Source organism: Myxine glutinosa, chromosome 1, assembly GCF_964187855.1.
Source record: "Myxine glutinosa chromosome 1, kmMyxGlut1.1, whole genome shotgun sequence".
NCBI classification, from domain to species: domain Eukaryota; kingdom Metazoa; phylum Chordata; class Myxini; order Myxiniformes; family Myxinidae; genus Myxine; species Myxine glutinosa.
The window spans coordinates 190,724,352-190,744,212 of NC_136261.1; positions in this window are offsets into that span (position 1 = coordinate 190,724,352).

Consider the following 19,861-nt stretch of genomic DNA (forward strand, 5'->3'; position numbering starts at 1 on the left):
AGTGTTGAAAAACCACTTTTCGCACTTGTGTTGGTGCAGGAAACCACTTTTGCACTTGTATTAGTGTGGAAAAAACACTTTTTGCACTTGTGATAGTGTTGAAAAACCACTTTTTGCACATGTGTTAGTGTTGAAAAACCACTTTTCGCACTTGTGTTGGTGCAGAAAACCAGTTTTGCACTTGTATTAGTGTGGAAAAACCACTTTTCCCACCTGTGTTGAAAAACCACTTTTCACACTTGTGTTAGTGTTGAAAAACCACTTTTTGCACTTGTGTTAGTGTTGAAAAACCACTTTTGCACTTGTATTAGTGTGGAAAAACCACTATTTCGCACTTGTGTTGGTGCAGGAAACCACTTTTGCACTTGTATTAGTGTGGAAAAAACACTTTTCACACTTGTGTTAGTGTTGAAAAACCACTTTTCGCACTTGTGTTAGTGTTGAAAAACCACTTTTCGCACTTGTGTTGGTGCAGGAAACCACTTTTGCACTTGTATTAGTGTGGAAAAAACACTTTTCGCACTTGTGTTAGTGTTGAAAAACCACTTTTCGCACTTGTGTTAGTGTTGAAAAACCACTTTTCGCACTTGTGTTGGTGCAGGAAACCACTTTTGCACTTTTATTAGTGTGGAAAAAACACTTTTTGCACTTGTGATAGTGTTGAAAAACCACTTTTCGCACTTGTGTTAGTGTTGAAAAACCACTTTTCGCACTTGTGTTGGTGCAGGAAACCCCTTTTGCACTTGTATTAGTGTGGAAAAACACTTTTTGCACTTGTGATAGTGTTGAAAAATCACTTTTCGCACTTGTGTTAGTGTTGAAAAACCACGTTTTGCACTTGTGTTGGAGCAGGAAACCACTTTTGCACTTGTATTAGTGTGGAAAAAACACTTTTTGCACTTGTGATAGTGTTGAAAAACCTATTTTTGCACTTGTGTTAGTGTTGAAAAACCACTTTTTGCACTTGTGTTGGTGCAGGAAACCACTTTTGCACTTGTATTAGTGTGGAAAAACCACTTTTCGCACTTGTGTTAGTGTTGAAAAACCACTTTTCGCACTTGTGTTAGTGTTGAAAAACCACTTTTCGCACTTGTGTTGGCGCAGCAAACTTGCGTGATGATGTTGCGCTAGGCCAGGTCGAAGGTCGTTCGAAGAAGAAGAGTTGGGAGTTGGACTCGAGGCAGAGCAGACGCCATTTGGGGGAGCTGAGAGGATTCAGTCGTGATAGAGTGCACTGGACACTTTTTCCCTCTCATTCTTTCCTGCCTTTGTTCCCTCCATCTTCCCTGCGATTGTGTGGGCGGGAGAAAATTCGAGGCGAGGACGTGTTTGTTGGTGGTCGCCTCGCTTCGCCGTTTCTTCAACCTCGGTTACCTGTGCGAGGGTGAGTATGAGTGAGTATTCCAAGACAAGAACAAGAACTAGAAGGAGGTACGTACGGTGCTAGTCATATAATATATTGTTTAGTTATCGTCGAATGAGGAATTTGGGGTCGGGATGCGTGGTCGGCCTTGGTGACTTGGTCTTGACTAGATGCTAGGCCGCGCCACATTTAGTCGAATAAACTGGTCTTAAAATATTTTTTGATGGTTCTTATGCTTATCATTAGATGCATAACGTTCGTAGCGAGGTGTGGATATATGGATTGACATCGGATGGCATGGGATTTGGGATTTAGGAACTCCGGAGTTTTTTCATTAGGAATATATGCGATTTGTTCTTGGAGGCCCCCCGAGAGTGAACGGAGACTAGGATTTTAATTCTGATTCCGGATTTCGCAGTCGCTAGTATGTCTTAACACTAGACAGATGCTGGCCCCGCGAAATTTCGATGATTTTTGGTGGAATTACCTCGGGGTAAAGTTACATAGGAAAGCCCCCATGTTGAATTTCCGTCGCCGAAGGACTTTATTTTTTATTACGAAATTCATCCTGACTTCGCTTCTAGGAGGATAGAGGGGTATCTGTACGTAACAGGAACCTTTATTTGGCGAAGATTGGGCAAAAATTGACCGAGTTATTCAAAATATGGACTTATAAAAAATTAGTCTCTTAATGCTGTAAACGCAGTGACGTCATCACGTCCCCAGCACGACTTGATTCCGAGGAAATTTTGGTTTTATGGTGCACGGCTCCATTTCACAACGAATTTGAATTCTGTGTGCAGTTTTGCCCCGAAAATGAGATCCCTGCATCGAGTGTGGTATCTTATTTGGTGAAATTCGGTCGATTTGAAGTGGTGAAAATAAAATGTGATCGTGGAAAATCGTAGCGAGGGGCCATTTTGAATCGGTTCGTCGGGTTACTTATGGTAGATAGGAACATCACTACGTCAGTAAGGACAACCTTTATTTTGTGAAAATCGGACAAATATTGACCGACTTATGGAAAATATTAACTTATATAAAATTGCGGATAACTGCGTTGTAGTCGTTGGAGATCAGTAGTCGTCGGAGTAGGCGCATGCCATGGCGTGCCAGTCACGCGATTGCGTAAGTAGTCGTTGGAGGTATTGACTTATATAAGGTTGGTTTTCTAAGGCTGGGGCGCAGTGGCGTCTTCGCGTCCCCGGCACGAGGGTCGATTCTGAGGAAATCTTGTCTCATTGTGCACGCCTTCGTTTTACTTCCAAATTAAGAATCTGTTTCATTAATTGTTGTTTCCACACTGCGTCGAGAGCATAAGCGCAAGTATACCGCGACAAGAAGGGGGTATGCTGCGAATTTATGTGAGTTATATTGCGATAGGTATCGTCGAGTGAAGGGGTCGTGTTCAGGCCGTGGTCTTGCCTAGATGTAGGCCGCACCTCATTTTGTCGAATAAAGTGGTATTCGGGTGGTTCCGGTATTTGGGACCGCAGGGACGGAAAGTGCAGGTACGGGGTGCCAGTCACTCCCCAGCCGGCCCGCTCTGAAGGTTCGGATCGGGACACCGGGATTCATTCCGGTCACCCGGTCGGCCCGGAGGTGGGGGTGCGGGGCCTGTCACGGAACGTCAAAACAAACGGCCTGCCGGGGCCGCCCAAAAGTCGGGCGTGAGGGGCGCATCCACTAATGGAACGCCTCTCGCTTCCCAGATCGAGGGCCACGTGGTCAGGAGAATCTCGTCCCTTCTGGTTGCCTTGCCGTCCCACCGTGAGTGCTGGTCAGGGTGTACTTCAAACTAAGCTTAAGTGTTAAGTTCCTCCTTGCCCTCGCAAGGGAAAGGCTAGGGTCAAGCTCTTCCAAATTTCCAAACACTAGAAATTGGACGTCTCAAATTAATTAATTAATTTGTTAATACATCTCAGTCGCCTGCGACCTCTCTAGCGCGGGTGTCGAACCAGTTCATTTCCGGTGCGGCCGGGCCGAGTATCGACCTGGCCGTGGCCGAAGCCGTTGGTTCCACCGTAGCACGCTAACGTGTAGGCTCGTGCGTCCCTGGTCCGCCGGGGCTCCGCGGGTGTCCTACCGTGCCTGACGCCGTTACCCTCTCGACTTCCGGGAGTAGGTGCCGGTGCCCGGGGATGGATTTCGCTGTCTAAACATGGTAGCGCTAGGCCAGTGGGACCGCCGGGACCCACGTGCACTCACAAGGTGTTATGCGCGTGGGCGGCAGTATCAGACCGGGGCGCCCATACGCTCCCTGGCTAAAGTTCATCCTGATGCGCCCACATTGTGCGGACAAACCCCACCAAGTCGAGGGCCACATGGTCAGGAGAACCTCGTCCCTTCTGGTCACACTGTGCCTATCGGCCGGCCTCGAAGACCGAAATTGTGTCGGTTACAGATCCTTCGGGTTCGGAACTATGCCACCCTGAAAATCATGCAGTGGAAATGAATGAAATTCATTCATTTCGTCATCTAACCAGTGACGCGCATGAATGGATGAACGAGATTCCCACTGTCCCTATCTACTATCCAGCGAACCCACAGCCAAGGGAACGGGCTTGGCGGAATCAGTGGGCAAAGAAAACCCTTTTGAGCTTGACTCTAGCCCGACTCTGTGAAGGAACTTGAGAGGCCTGAGGCACTCAATAGGGCTGGACCCGTGAAATTTCGAGGATTTTTGGTAAAATTACCTCAGGGTAAAGTTACATAGGAAAACCACGTGTTAAATTTCCGTCGCCAAAAGGACTTTATTTTTATTGCGAAATTCATCCTGACTTCGCCTCTAGGAGGATAGAGGGGTATCTGTGGGTAATGGGAACCTTTGTTTGGCGAGGATTAGGCAAAAATTGACCGAGTTATTGAAAATATTAACTTATATAAAAATTAGTTTTCCAAGACTGAAGCGCAGTGACGTCATCACGTCCCCGGCACGAGTGTCGAAGGTCGTTCAAAGAAGAAGAGTTCGGAGTTGGACACGAGGCAGAGCAGACGCCATTTGGGGGAACTGAGAGGATTCAGTCGTGATAGAGTGCACTGGACACTTTTTCCCTCTCCTTCTTTCCTGCCTTTGTTCCCTCCATCTTCCCTGCGATTGTGTGGGCGGGAGGAAATTTGAGGCGAGGACGTGTCTGTTGGTGGTCGCCTCGCTTCGCCATTTCTTCAACCTCGGTTACCTGTGCGAGGGTGAGTCTGAGTGAGTATACCAAGACAAGAACAAGAACTAGAAGGAGGTACGTACAGTGTGAGTCATATAATATATTGATTAGTTATCGTCGAATGAGGAATTTGGGGTCGGGATGCGTGGTCGGCCTTGGTGACTTGGTCTTGACTAGATGCTACGCCGCGCCACATTTAGTCGAATAAACTGGTCTTAAAATATTTTTTGATGGTTCTTATGCTTATCATTAGATGCATAACGTTCGTAGCGAGGTGTGGATATATGGATTGACATCGGATGGCATGGGATTTGGGATTTAGGAACTCCGGAGTTTTTTCATTAGGAATATATGCGATTTGTTCTTGGAGGCCCCCGAGAGTGAACGGAGACTAGGATTTTAATTCTGATTCCGGATTTCGCAGTCGCTAGTATGTCTTAACACTCGACAGATGCTGGCCCCGCGAAATTTCGATGATTTTTGGTGGAATTACCTCGGGGTAAAGTTACATAGGAAAGCCCCCATGTTGAATTTCCGTCGCCGAAGGACTTTATTTTTTATTACGAAATTCATCCTGACTTCGCTTCTAGGTGGATAGAGGGGTATCTGTACGTAACGGGAACCTTTATTTGGCGAAGATTGGGCAAAAATTGACCGAGTTATTCAAAATATGGACTTATAAAAAATTAGTCTCTTAATGCTGTAAACGCAGTGACGTCATCACGTCCCCAGCACGACTTGATTCCGAGGAAATTTTGGTTTTATGGTGCACGGCTCCATTTCACAACGAATTTGAATTCTGTGTGCAGTTTTGCCCCGAAAATGAGATCCCCGCATCGAGTGTGGTACCTTATTTGGTGAAATTCGGTCGATTTGAAGTGGTGAAAATAAAATGTGATCGTGGAAATCGTAGCGAGGGGCCATTTTGAATCGGTTTTCAGTGAATCGGTTTTCGATTATGACACCGGGTTACTTGTGGTGGATAGGAACACCACTAGGTAAGTAAGGACAACCTTTATTTAGCAAAGATTGGGCAAAAATTGACCGACTAATTCAAAATATTAACTTATATCAAATAGGTCTTTTAAGGTGAAAACGCGATGACGTCACCACGTCACGCGGAACTAATGCACACCTGTGTCGTTGGAGGTATTGACTTATATAGGGTTGGTTTTCTAAGGCTGGGGCGCAGTGGCGTTGTCGCGTCCCCGGCACGAGGGTCGATTCTGAGGAAATCTTGTTTCATTGTGCACGCAAAAATTGACCGAGTTGTTCAAAATATGGACTTATAAAAAATTAGTCTCTTAATGCTGTAAACACGGTGACGTCATCACATCCCCGGCACGACTCGATTCCGAGGAAATTTTGGTTTTATGGTGCACGGCTCCATTTCACAACGAATTTGAATTCTGTGTACAGTTTTGCCACGAAAATGAGATCCCTGCATCGAGTGTGGTATCTTATTTGGTGAAATTCGGTCGATTGAAGTGGAGAAAATAAAATGTGATCGTGGAAAATCGTAGCGAGGGGCCATTTTTAAATCGGTTCATCGGGTTACTTATGGTAGATAGGAACACCACTAGGTCAGTAAGGACAACCTTTATTTTGCGAAAATCGGACAAATATTGACCGACTTCTGGAAAATATTACCTTATATAAAATTGCGGATAACTGCATTGTAGTCGTTGGAGGTAAGTAGTCGTTGGAGTAGGCGCCTGCCGTGGCGTGCCAGTCACGCGATTGCGTAAGTAGTCGTTGGAGGTATTGACTTATATAAGGTTGGTTTTCTAAGGCTGGGGCGCAGTGGCGTCGTCGCGTCCCCGGCACGAGGGTCGATTCTGAGGAAATCTTGTCTCATTGTGCACGCCTTCGTTTTTACTTCCAAATTAAGAATCTGTTTCATTAATTGTTGTTTCCACACTGCGTCGAGAGCATAAGCGCAAGTATACCGTGACAAGAAGGGGGTATGCTGCGAATTTATGCGAGTTATATTGCGATAGGTATCGTCGAGTGAAGGGGTCGTGTTCGGGCCGTAGTCTTGCCTAGATGTAGGCCGCACCTCATTTTGTCGAATAAAGTGGTATTCGGGTGGTTCCGGTATTTGGGACCGCAGGGACGGAAAGTGCAGGTACGGGGTGCCAGTCACTCCCCAGCCGGCCCGCTCTGAAGGTTCGGATCGGGACACCGGGATTCATTCCGGTCGCCCGGTCGGCCCGGAGGTGGGGTGGGGGTGCGGGGCCTGTCACGGAACGTCAAAACAAACGGCCTGCCGGGGCCGCCCAAATGTCGGGCGTGAGGGGCGCATCCACTAATGGAACGCCTCTTGCTTCCCAGATCGAGGGCCACGTGGTCAGGAGAACCTCGTCCCTTCTGGTTGCCTTGCCGTCCCACCATGAGTGCTAGTCAGGGTGTACTTCAAACTAAGCTTAAGTGTTAAGTTCCTCCTTGCCCTCGCAAGGGAAAGGCTAGGGTCAAGCTCTTCCAAATTTCCAAACACTAGTAATTGGACGTCTCAAATTAATTAATTAATTTGTTAATACATCTCAGTCGCCCGTGACCTCTCTAGCGCAGGTGTTGAACCAGTTCATTTCCGGTGCGGCCGGGCCGAGTATCGACCTGGCCGTGGCCGAAGCCGTTGGTCCCGCCGTAGCACGCTAACGCGTAGGCTCGCGCGTCCCTGGTCCGCCGGGGCTCCGCGGGTGTCCTTCCGTGCCTGACGCCGTTACCCTCTCGACTTCCGGGAGTAGGTGCCGGTGCCCGGGGACGGACTTCGCTGTCTAAACATGGTAGCGCTAGGCCAGTGGGACCGCCGGGACCCACGTGCACTCACAAGGTGTTATGCGCGTGGGCGGCAGTATCAGACCGGGGCGCCCAAACGCTCCCCGGCTGAAGTTCATCCTGATGCGCCCACATTGTGTGGACAAACCCCACCAAGTCGAGGGCCACGTGGTCAGGAGAACCTCGTCCCTTCTGGTCACACTGTGCCTATCGGCCGGCCTCGAAGACCGAAATTGTGTCGGTTACCGATCCTTCGGGTTCGGAACTATGCCACCCTGAAAATCATGCAGTGGAAATGAATGAAATTCATTCATTTCGTCATCTAACCAGTGACGCCCATGAATGGATGAACGAGATTCCAACTGTCCCTATCTACTATCCAGCGAACCCACAGCCAAGGGAATGGGCTTGGCGGAATCAGTGGGGAAAGAAAACCCTTTTGAGCTTGACTCTAGCCCGATTCTGTGAAGGGACTTGAGAGGCCTGAGGCACTCAATAGGGCTGGACCCGTGAAATTTCGAGGATTTTTGGTAAAGTTACCTCAGGGTAAAGTTACATAGGAAAACCCCGTGTTAAATTTCCGTCGCCAAAAGGACTTTATTTTTATTGCGAAATTCATCCTGACTTCGCCTCTAGGAGGATAGAGGGGTATCTGTGGGTAACGGGAACCTTTGTTTGGCGAGGATTAGGCAAAAATTGACCGAATTATTGAAAATATTAACTTATATAAAAATTAGTTTTCTAAGACTGAAGTGCAGTGACGTCATCACGTTCCCGGCACGACTCGATTCCGAGGAAATTTTGGTTTTATGGTGCACGAGTGTCGAAGGTCGTTCGAAGAAGAAGAGTTCGGAGTTGGACACGAGGCAGAGCAGACGCCATTTGGGGGAGCTGAGAGGATTCAGTCGTGATAGAGTGCACTGGACACTTTTTCCCTCTCGTTCTTTCCTGCCTTTGTTCCCTCCATCTTCCCTGCGATTGTGTGGGCGGGAGGAAATTTGAGGCGAGGACGTGTCTGTTGGTGGTCGCCTCGCTTCGCCGTTTCTTCAACCTCGGTTACCTGTGCGAGGGTGAGTCTGAGTGAGTATACCAAGACAAGAACAAGAACTAGAAGGAGGTATGTACAGTGCAAGTCATATAATATATTGTTTAGTTATCGTCGAATGAGGAATTTGGGGTCGGGATGCGTGGTCGGCCTTGGTAACTTGGTCTTGACTAGATGCTAGGCCGCGCCACATTTAGTCGAATAAACTGGTCTTAAAATATTTTTTGATGGTTCTTATGCTTATCATTAGATGCATAACGTTCGTAGCGAGGTGTGGATATATGGATTGACAGTTTGGGATTTGGGATGGGATTTGGCATGGCATGGGATTTGGGATTTAGGAACTCCGGAGTTTTTTCATTAGGAATATATGCGATTTGTTCTTGGAGGCCCCCGAGAGTGAACGGAGACTAGGATTTTAATTCTGATTCCGGATTTTGCAGTCGCTAGTATGTCTTAACACTCGACAGAGGCTCGCCCCGCGAAATCTCGATGATTTTTGGTGGAATTACCTCGGGGTAAAGTTACATAGGAAAGCCCGATGTTGAATTTCCGTCGCCGAAGGACTTTATTTTGTATTACGAAATTCATCCTGACTTCGCCTCTAGGAGGATAGAGGGGTATCTGTACGTAACGGGAACCTTTATTTGGTGAAGATTGGGCAAAAATTGACCGAATTATTCAAAATATGGACTTATAAAAAATTAGTCTCTTAACGTTGTAAACGCAGTGACGTCATCACGTTCCCGGCACGACTCGATTCCGAGGAAATTTTGGTTTTATGGTGCACGGCTCCATTTCACAACGAATTTGAATTCTGTGTACAGTTTTGCCACGAAAATGAGATCCCCGCATCGAGTGTGAGTAGTGTATATATGTTGCTTCTGGGACACTCTCATTTTTCCCATTGACTTACATGTTAATTTTTCCCCTCCCTCATTGCCCCTAAACACCTCTATTTCTCTCACCCTGTTCTTTACGAACCTTCTAACCTTTTGACATGTTATCCTTATTCATTAGACCACTTAAACAATGGTCCTTCTGTGTGAACCTGTGATCCTTCTGACCTTATGGACCTTTTAACCTTTTACTCTTAATATCATCTGGTGAATCATCTTTGGCCCACTCAAACAACGACCCTACAAATATTTGTTTATGCGTGGGAAATAATTTAATTCTCTTGCCACTCCCTTCACCATCTAATATATTAACAAAAAAGATGTTTGAGTTTGGTTCTTTATTAAGATATTTTAACTGAGCTAAGATAAAATGGTAAACCTCCCTCAATGTTCTTGTTTGAGCGCCTCCAGTGCCACACACTTTTTGGTAGGCTCTGCCCACCTTTTGTTAAGCTCCGTCCACTTTTTGGTAAACCCCGTCCACTTTTTGGTAAACCACGCCCACTTTTTACTAAACCCCACCCACTTTTTGTTAAGCCACGCCCGCTTTTTGCTATGCCCGCCCACTTTTGCTAAGCTCCGCCCACTTTTGCTAAGTCCCACCCACTTTATAAACTCTTCAGCATTGTATCATTTCCAGGTAATACATTACATCATTTTCAGGGAATTTCCATCACATCATTTCCAGTTAAGACACGCCCAGGTTTGCCCAGGGAATTTCCACAGGAAATGACACACACCCAGCCCTTCTTATAAAAGGCACCGACCACACAGGCTTTTTCAAACACGCTTTCTGCTTCACTTGAGAATGGACTACTATGCCGAAATGGAATGGGATAACTTTGCTATTCCTTGGAGTCCTACTACCTGTGTAGAACTCAACCTTCAGATTGATGAACTGGACTCGAACCTCTTATCAATGGAGGTAAGTTTGTTTATTTATTTATTTATTTATTTAATTTTTTATTTTTTTATTTTTTTTTTTAGATGAGACTCATGTAAGAGTTAACAAAGTTTATTTTAATATTCATAGAGCTTGATTTATACAAATAAAAATATTGTATTAAATTAATACATTGTTATTTTCTTTCACAGGAAATTGTATCTGAGATACGAAATGAAAATTCTGCTTTTAACACAACTTGGGATGAAGTTATTTTTTTGTTTGAAGACATTTTGAACAACCAAGACCCCCAGAACGAGTTCTACCTTGATGACCCAGCCAAAGAGTTATACCTTGGAGATCCACAAAATCCTGAAAAAGAATTTTACCATGATGATACTTGTTGTGAGCTATCAAAACAAAACCCACTGAACAAGTTCTACCTTGATGAGCCAGAATACAAGTCATACATTGGAGACCCACAAATTTCTGAAAATTGGGAAAGGGGAGTTCTCCCTGATGGTCCGCAGTTATACTATGTGAGACACATCATAGAAACCCTAAAAAATTGGGCAAGGAGAGTTCTCCCTGATGGTCCGCAGTTATACTATGTGAGACACATCATAGAAACCCTAAAAAATTGGGAAACGGGAATTCTCCCTGATGGTCCGCAGTTATACTATGTGAGACACATCATAGAAACCCTAAAAAATTGGGCAAGGAGAGTTCTCCCTGATGGCCCGCAGTTATACTATGTGAGACACATCATAGAAACCCTAAAAAATTGGGAAAAGGAAGTTTTCCCTGATGGTCCGCAGTTATACTATGTGAGACTTATCACGGAAACCCCCAATATTTCTGAAAATTGTGGTTCTACCTTGGGGACTTGGAAAGATGGTTATATTTTTGGAGACTCGGAATGGGGGTTTTGTTTTGATGACTCGGAATGTGATACCTATCTTGGAGGCTCAACAGGAATGTGGTTATACCTTGGGAACTTGGAAAGTTGGTTTTATTTTGGAGACTCTACCTGTGGGGTCCATCTTGGAGACTCTTTGGATTCTAAAGCAATGAACAATGTTCTTTGTTTAATGACGCTTGATTTAAGCAATATCAAGAAAGTTCGAGGAAGAAAATGCTGGAAAATTCTTTCTTCCCATTTCTACTTCTTCAAACTTGAAAGCCTTGAAAGACAGAATTGGCAGAAGAGGAAAAAAAAAAAAATGAAATACATATTTTTTAAAAAGAAGAAAAAAAAGATTATGTTAGGGTTTGGGTGGGATTTTGAATGTGAGGGTTAGGGATGGGGTTGGGTTAGGGATGGGGTTGGGTTAGGGTTGGGATTTTGAATGTGAGGGTTAGGGTTGGGGTTGCGTTAGAGATGGGGTTGGGTTAGGGTTGGGATTTTGAATGTGAGGGTTAGGGTTGGGGTTGGGTTAGGGATGGGATTGGGTTAGGGTTGGGATTTTGAATGTGAGGGTTAGGGATGGGTTGGGGTTGGGTTAGGGATGGGGTTGGGTTAGGGATGGGGTTGGGTTAGGGATGGGGTTGGGTTAGGGATGGGGTTGGGTTAGGGATGGGGTTGGGTTAGGGATGGGGTTGGGTTAGGGATGGGTTGGGTTAGGGATGGGGTTGGGTTAGGGATGGGGTTGGGTTTGGGATGGGGTTGGGTTAGGGATGGGTTTGGGTTAGGGATGGGGTTGGGTTAGGGATGGGGTTGGGTTAGGGTTTGTATATTATTATGACTCACTCACACATACACAAAAGTTAAGCCCCAACTGGAAAGTTGAGGGATTCTGTGTTTGGGGTTCACAGATTAAAAAACGTATCCCCATTATACACACACAAAAGTTAAGCCCCAACTAAAAAGTTGTGGGATTCTGTGTTTGGGGTTCACAGATTTAAAAACGTATCCCCATTATGCACACACAAAAGTTAAGCCCCAACTAAAAAGTTGTGTGATTCTGTGTTTGGGGTTCACAGATTTAAAAACGTATCCCCATTACATTTTATTTATTTCTTTATTATTTTCAAGGGTATTATCTGCTTACTTGTGTTTTTTGTAATTCTTGTGAGTAAAATGAACCCAAGATTTCTTCTCCATTTAAATCATATAATTTGTAGGTCCAAGGGACTGTATCCATTACATCAATGATTTTAAATAATTCACGAGTCCATTTTTGTGTATAACCTTTCTCAAAATGACTTTTCCATTTGTATATTCTTACAATATCACCAACTTTAAACTTGGGCTTTCTCAAATTAATCTCCTTTTCATATTCTAATTTTGTAAATGTTTCCGATGGTTTTGATTTTGTTGATGAATGAACTGTATTATTGTAATTATCTACAATATCCTGAATTAAATACACCCATTTTTGAGAACCGAGTTGTGTGAATTTTTTATATAGTCTCTCTTTCAAAGTACGATTAAAACGCTCAATAACAACTGCTTTTCCTTCATTAAAGGTGCTGTATAATTTAATACCCTTCCCCTTAAGAAATTTCATGAATATTTTGTTATAGAACTCTGTTCCCTCATCAGTCCATAACTTCTTTGGTTTCCTTTTATCCCGATCAAATATTAGCTTAAAGGCTAACATTAAAGTATCACCCCTTTTATTTTTTAAAGGGACAACCCAGGCAAATCTACTCCTCAAATCAATAACGGTTAAAGCATACCTGTTTCCCCTGTCATTATTCAATTCAATTAAATCAGCGGACCATATGTGGTCGGTGTATTTAGAATAAACCTTCCTTCTTTTAAACTTTGTGATTATAGGTTTGTGTAATTCTTCAGCCAAAAGCTCCTCAGTCTTGATGACATCATTAGAGCCTAATAGTTTTTTGAGGAATAACCAAGACCAAGTTTCAATTTAGCATTTATCAAATTTCTCACAATAAACCTATCAACTTTCTCTCTCAACGTTGGATTTTGTATCAAAGACAAATTATACAACATTTCGCTGTCGGCTTTATGTTTTTCAGTCAACGTAGTAGTTTTCCCATAAGCAATATCATGCTTCATACACACTTCGTCAACCCTATTTGTAGGTTTAGACCAAGGTTTAGGATTGTCAGCCTCATCTAATCTTTTATCCAAGTTTGTTCCTGGACCACAGAAAGAATACCCTGGAAGGTGTAATTCCCCTGGAATTCCAGTTGTTGTAAATTTACTTCCTGACAGAAACTTTTGTATGTCTCCTCCTCTTTTAGGAGAGATGAATTGGCACTTTTTAGAGCCACATACTTGACATATTCCTTTTTGATAAACTCTATTATTTTTAGCTTTAACATAAGAGATATTTTTAGATTTAGTTTTCTTTTTACATTTGAGACAATAACTCATATTTATTTATCAGAAAAATTCCGACAGAGTATCAAAACCTTTTTGGTTTTCAACATATACATTTCAATCTTTATTTTTAAAACATAAAGAATCCTAAGGAATGCCTTCACTCTCTCCTCCATTTATTTACAAATAAAAACTAACTAAAGTCAATGACACCAACATCATCAATCACATAATCTTTTCCTTCTTCTTCTTCTTCTGCACCACTTTCTCGTTTAAATCTCCTCCCTGAAATTGAAGACATTGACGTTGTTATTTTTGAAACCATTATCTTCATAAGAGTTGTTAATTCTTTAATTTCCTCTTCGGTGCGTTGAGATTGATTTATTTGCTGTAATACACTCAATCTTTTACGAATCTCACTGATTTCCATCTTTTTATATTTTTCCTCCCTCTCTCTTTGCTCCCTTTCCTCCCTCTCCTCCTTCTCCTTTTTCTCCCTCTCCTCCTCCTTTTTCTCCCTTTCCTCCTTCTCCTTTTTCTCTCTTTCCTCCTTCTCTTCTTTAACTCCTTCCTCATTTATCTTAGCAATTTTTGATATCAATATTTTCACAGCATTCATTCTTTCTTTATTTTCCTCTTCGGTGAGTTGAGATTGATCTTCTTGCTGTAATACATCCACTCTTTTTTGAATCGCTCTGATTTCCATCTCCCTCTCCTCCCTCTCTCTTTGCTCCCTCTCCTCCTTCTCTCTTTTCTCTCTTTTCTCCTTCTCTTCTTCAACTCCTTCCTCATCCCTTGCTACCCTTGAGTTTAAACCCCAAAGAATATTATACATATACTCATCTGGATTTTGAGATATTCTTGTATCTATAATTATTTTTCTCATAATAGGATACCAATAAGATTTGTTGACGATTTCTAAAAGAGTTTTATATTTCATAACTTTGAGAAGTTCATTTTTATTTAATACTTTAAACAAGTCTCTATTTGTGGGTTTAACAATATCAGTATAAGGCCAGTTTTTTATGACAAAATTCCCATGTATATGCTCCAAATCATAAGGTATGTAATACCAAGCACCCTTTTCTTGTAGGTATCCTTGAATACAAAAATTATAATTCTCTTGTAGTCTTCTTCCTGCCATTTATGTATCAGAAATATATGTGAGATTAATATTATGACAGGTAATACCACCCCATCTTCCCACTACCAAATCGGTTTGTATTCCTCGGCTTTCTATCCTTATCTCATGACCTTCCTTCTTTGTCATGCTAACCATCGCTATACTATCATATATTTTTCTTTTCTTAAAACCATGTATTTGGTGTTTATTAATTGTACTTCCACATAAATCCATATCCTCACCAAGTGGATAATATTCTTCTTTACGAGACTGATTCAAATCATGTAGGTCTTCTATGTTTATTGAAAAAGACCAATTATACCCTAAATCAGGCATATCGTACCCCCATTTATTAATTCGCATATTAACTATATGTCCTTCTTTATAAAATTCAATTGTAAGCAGGTAGTTAAATTCAATGAGGAAAGGTGTATGGTCAGTATAACCAGGTGTTGTGGTTGTAAATTTTACTTGTTTAACAAAACGTGCTGTTTTCTTTAAAAATATATATTGTGATAAATCACTAAATCTAATTAAGTCATTTGCATCTGTAGGGTTTGGATAATTGATTAATTTATAAGTATTCTTCATATTAATATTTTTACTTACACTATATTTTTGTCGTTCAGCCTGTGCCTTTGTATAATAATTTGATAAATCAATATCCTGAGAGGATTTTCCAAAGATAGAACCATCTTTTCCAACATAAGTCATTTATATTAGATTAAAAATGATATCATAAAAATTTTCATTATTGTTGAGTTGAAATAATACATATAAACATAATTGACCACAACATTTAGAATTAATTTCTTGAACTTGAAATGTTTGATAAACACCATTCTGTAAGAATTGTATTACTTCAACAGGTGGTGGCATACCATAACTATCAAAATAATATTTATCCTGACTATTATGAATACAAACCCAATGAGAACCATTCTGTGTGTCTAAATTCATAATAATATTCTTTGTATTCTTATTTATATGTATTAATTCATCTCTCATACAAATAACCACATTATCAATTTTTAGTGTTTTACAATACTTAGTAAGTTCTATATTTGACGTTGTATTCTTTCCAAATTGTTTAAACCATTTATCCATTTATTTATGAGAAAGATACAATCCATTACCCCGTTTAGTTAGTTTAACACCCGCTTGAGCGATAGAGGAAAGCATATCTCTAACCAACAATCTAGCTTTATCAGGTAGACTTTCAAGTTTTTGAGCAAAATCTACAATTACACCACTTCCACTAATTTGTTTCTCCAACTCCTTGTTATGTCTTTCCAATTCTTTTTGAGCTTTTAGTTGTGCCTTCCTTTCGTTAGCAGTTTTTACCGCTGCTGAAATACCACCAGTCAATGCTCCCGCCGCACTTAAACCAGCAAATAAAGGAATTAGAAACGGGAGAAATCCTCCTCTTGACTCGTCTATTGAATATTTCTTTAACATAGGTTTCGTCATTTTAATTTTAAGAGATCCAACATCATTTAGTGTTTTTACTTGTGTGTGTGTGAGTAAAACATCAATTCTTACAGCTCCTTTTCTTTGAATTGTATTAACATTAATAATACAAGGCTTTTGATTTTGAATACAAGATGTTAATTTATTAAGATTGATTTGATTAACATATACCCCAACCATTTATTTATGAGAAAAAACCTATGTGATATTAATCATAACACCATTATCTGTATTAATCTGTAATTCTGTTTCCTCCAAAAGCAAATAATATGCATTAACCTCTTCACTCTCCCCTCTTTCAATGTATAGAGAAGTATCCACTCGATTAGACTTTATAGTTTCCTTTTGAGAACTCAGGTCAATTGTGTAGATTGTATAAAGTTTTTGAAACGCAACCATATCCAAAATAGGATCATTATTACCATTACTTTCACACACCTTTTGGTAGGACTTGTAGGCTTCCGCATAATCATTTTTTTCCCAATCAATTTCCAATCTATCTCGCGGATAAAATGTGCCATCAAGAGAAACCCGAAGTTGTTTCACCTTAGCATTATCACTCAGCGCATTATTCTTATTAGTACCGTCCTCTCCATCTGGTTTTTAAAAAATGAGCCAGAGGTATCGTGGCTTTCCTTGAAGAACACCCAAATTCCAAGTGTAGGTAGTGTGTTCCAGTTTAACGTGTTGACATCTTCTTTTAAGGTATGATACATTTAGCGGTTTCTTTGAGTTAAGTCTTCTATTTAACATCTCTTCCGTTTTAAGATTAGGAGTATATTCACTGATATACCAACACAAATCATTAATAACAAATTTATTATTTTCTCCAAAAGCATTTTCAACCCCAAAAAGCAATCTATTTACATTATCATTCCTTTGTAGTTGAAATCTAATTTTAAGCCCATACAAAACTTTATCATAATCACAAAATCCAAATATACCTTTCAGAGGTACTGCTACGGTAAAACTATTCTCAGCTTTTGCGTCATCATTATACATTGACTTCCTTTGACTATAACCAGGGTCTGCGTTTGTACCCGTTGACATATCAGGAATAAAACCTTCAACAGCTCCCTTACCCATTCTATCACTAAACGAATATAGTGTAAATTTCATCATTTCAGATGTAGCAGAGACATAATCAACCGCTTCAACCTCTTGTGTTCCAATATACAGGCGGACACTGTCAAACATTTTCCAGAAGAAATCATTTACGAGTGTAGCATTAGTATTATTCGCAGCCTTAGTGAATTTAAATTTACACAGCAAGAAACTATCAGCTATATTCAAGTAAGTTTGTTGATTATTTATTTCAAAACTTTTTGTTCCGTTTGAATTCCAGTCTGTTCCTGTTATAGCATTTACCTTAAAATAGTCTTCCTTTTTTGTGGAGTTTGAAATGATAATTGCATCATCCAAATCATAGATACTATCAATCGCTTCCATACTTGTATTTATATAGTATTAAAATCGTTGAAACCCTGACCCAAGTATTTTAATGATTTTTTGTCGTTCTTGTGAAGATAGTTGAGTTTTACCTTTTTTTATTTCTTTGATTGCTTGTAATTTATGAGACTCCTTTTGAGCATCTTTTATACTCTTTATAGCACCCGCAACGGAGCCCATGGCAGAAGCAGTTGAACCAATTAGGTCTTTATGTTTAAGGATGGTTGAACCAATACCCATTAGAGTATCAATTATCCCATCTCCTTTATTTCGAAATTGATGACCTACACCTCGTTGTCTCTTAGGTTTATAGTATCCTCTACCCACATACCTTGTATAGTATGGTGAAAGGTACATGCCCTCCCCTGTAATTATTTTATATTTTCCCAACTCGTGTTTTCTCACAATAACCATTATTTATTTATTGAAAAACTTCACGTAGGTGAATTCTGATGGATATAATTTCATCATTAAAGGATATCATACGATTATCTTGGTTGGTTATCCTAAAATTTACTCTGTATATGGTTTTTCCTGACACAGGTAAATAAACAAGATTTTTTGGTTCCATATTAAATTTATAACCAATCGGGGTTGAGTATGCACTGAATGAAAATATTGTATTTGTTCTTATTCCATCGTTATAAGCACCATCAATCAAATCACAATGAATTAATACTGAATTTATACCGGAGGATATTTGAATGACATTATCACTGTAAGACGTCCCGTTAGTTTCAATCTTTTTTGAAGAGAAACCCAATAGCTCTCTGAACGAATTTTCAATCGTGAAATCAACTTTATAATTATTTTTAAGTTTAATCGTTGATTTTGAAGTGTGTTTTTGAATATCTATTCCAATATTTTTTGGTTCATCACCTTGTTCTTTCATAAGGCGAGAGACTTCAGAAGATATTTGAGAAATCTCGTAAGCTCCGGGTGAAACGGTTATAGTTTTATATCCACTTCCTGGATTATAACTAAACTTGTTGTTTTTCTCTGTGATATTAAACAAGGTATTGTAAGTTTCCATTGACAACAAAGATGCCTCATATGAGGTAAGGGGGTCAAGTTGTAGTGGGTAAGGGAATGAAGCTGTGTAATCGCTCGTTGTGAAATTAAAACTAAGAATTGTGCTTCTCATCTTATTTAATATCTAATAAAATATCTTTGTATTGACATTTATTAATTATTTTCATGTTCATCAACTGATCTAAAATGGCTGAGGATTCATTAAAACAATTGTTGTTTCCAGCCTTCTTACTACCTAACAACAATATAGCCTATTAACTAATTGTGATGGGTCATTTGGAAGAAAACTAACACCCGAACCAAGCTTACTTAAAGCATCAATAATATGTTTCTCCTTCTCATTCTTCTTACTTTTACCAGCAACAGAAACTCCATAATCAAGTGCATTTAGCAACTCAATATATACCCTATCTTCCTCTCTTTCCATAGCAAGTGGTTCCTCAAAATATTTTGAACCGCTGAATCCGGGGTTTGTTAGAAGAAACATTAATCTTGGAGTTAATTTAACATTTGGTTGAGTAGAACTCAAGAACATCAATTCATCATTAAATATCAATACCTTTTCTTTCACAAGATGGAACACTGCTGGTTCTTCTGTTGGAATGAGACCTGCTCTGGTTTTTGAATCTGCCAAATATTCATTGTTTTGAAGAGCTTCCACTTCATAATTAGGGGGTTGATTTACCTCCTCAAGTTTCTGAAATAATTCTTCATCATTATATTCTAATTTTCCAAGTTCTTGTTTTGTTATCTGACTAAAATCTTTGAGCATTTGAAGTTTTTTCGGAGTAAATTCTACCGTGGGAACTGTAGGGTGTTGAGTTTTTAAAAGCGGTTTTAAAAATTTCTCTTGTTTTCTTTCAAAGGCTTCTTCACCAGTTAGTTTCTGTCTCCGTTTCTTCTTTATCTCTTCCTGTTGCTTTACAACTTTTGAAACCAACTCTTGATGTTCTTTAAACTTTCTTACTCTTTCTTCGGTATTCATTTTCTGTATTTATTTATTGAAAAATATCATTTAATGAATTGTAAAGGTCAATGGGAAAATTTTCCTTTTCTTCATCATTATAGTAAATGTGTTGAAATAAATCCTTTTCTTTAAATATTTCATCAAATTCTTTATTGGTATTAATACGAGTTGTTATTTCTTCTTCACTAATACTTGTATCTCTGCTTTTCATATGTTTGCGTTGAGTCTCCTCATCGATATCAAAACCGAATGATAAAATCTTAACTCCATCACCACACAATTGTTTAATAATTTGTCTCATTCCTTCAGGATTGGTTTCTAAAATCCCAAGACCATTAGATTTTACTTTATTTAACTCACTCTTACAATGTGAATATTTTGTAGAACCAAGAGAGA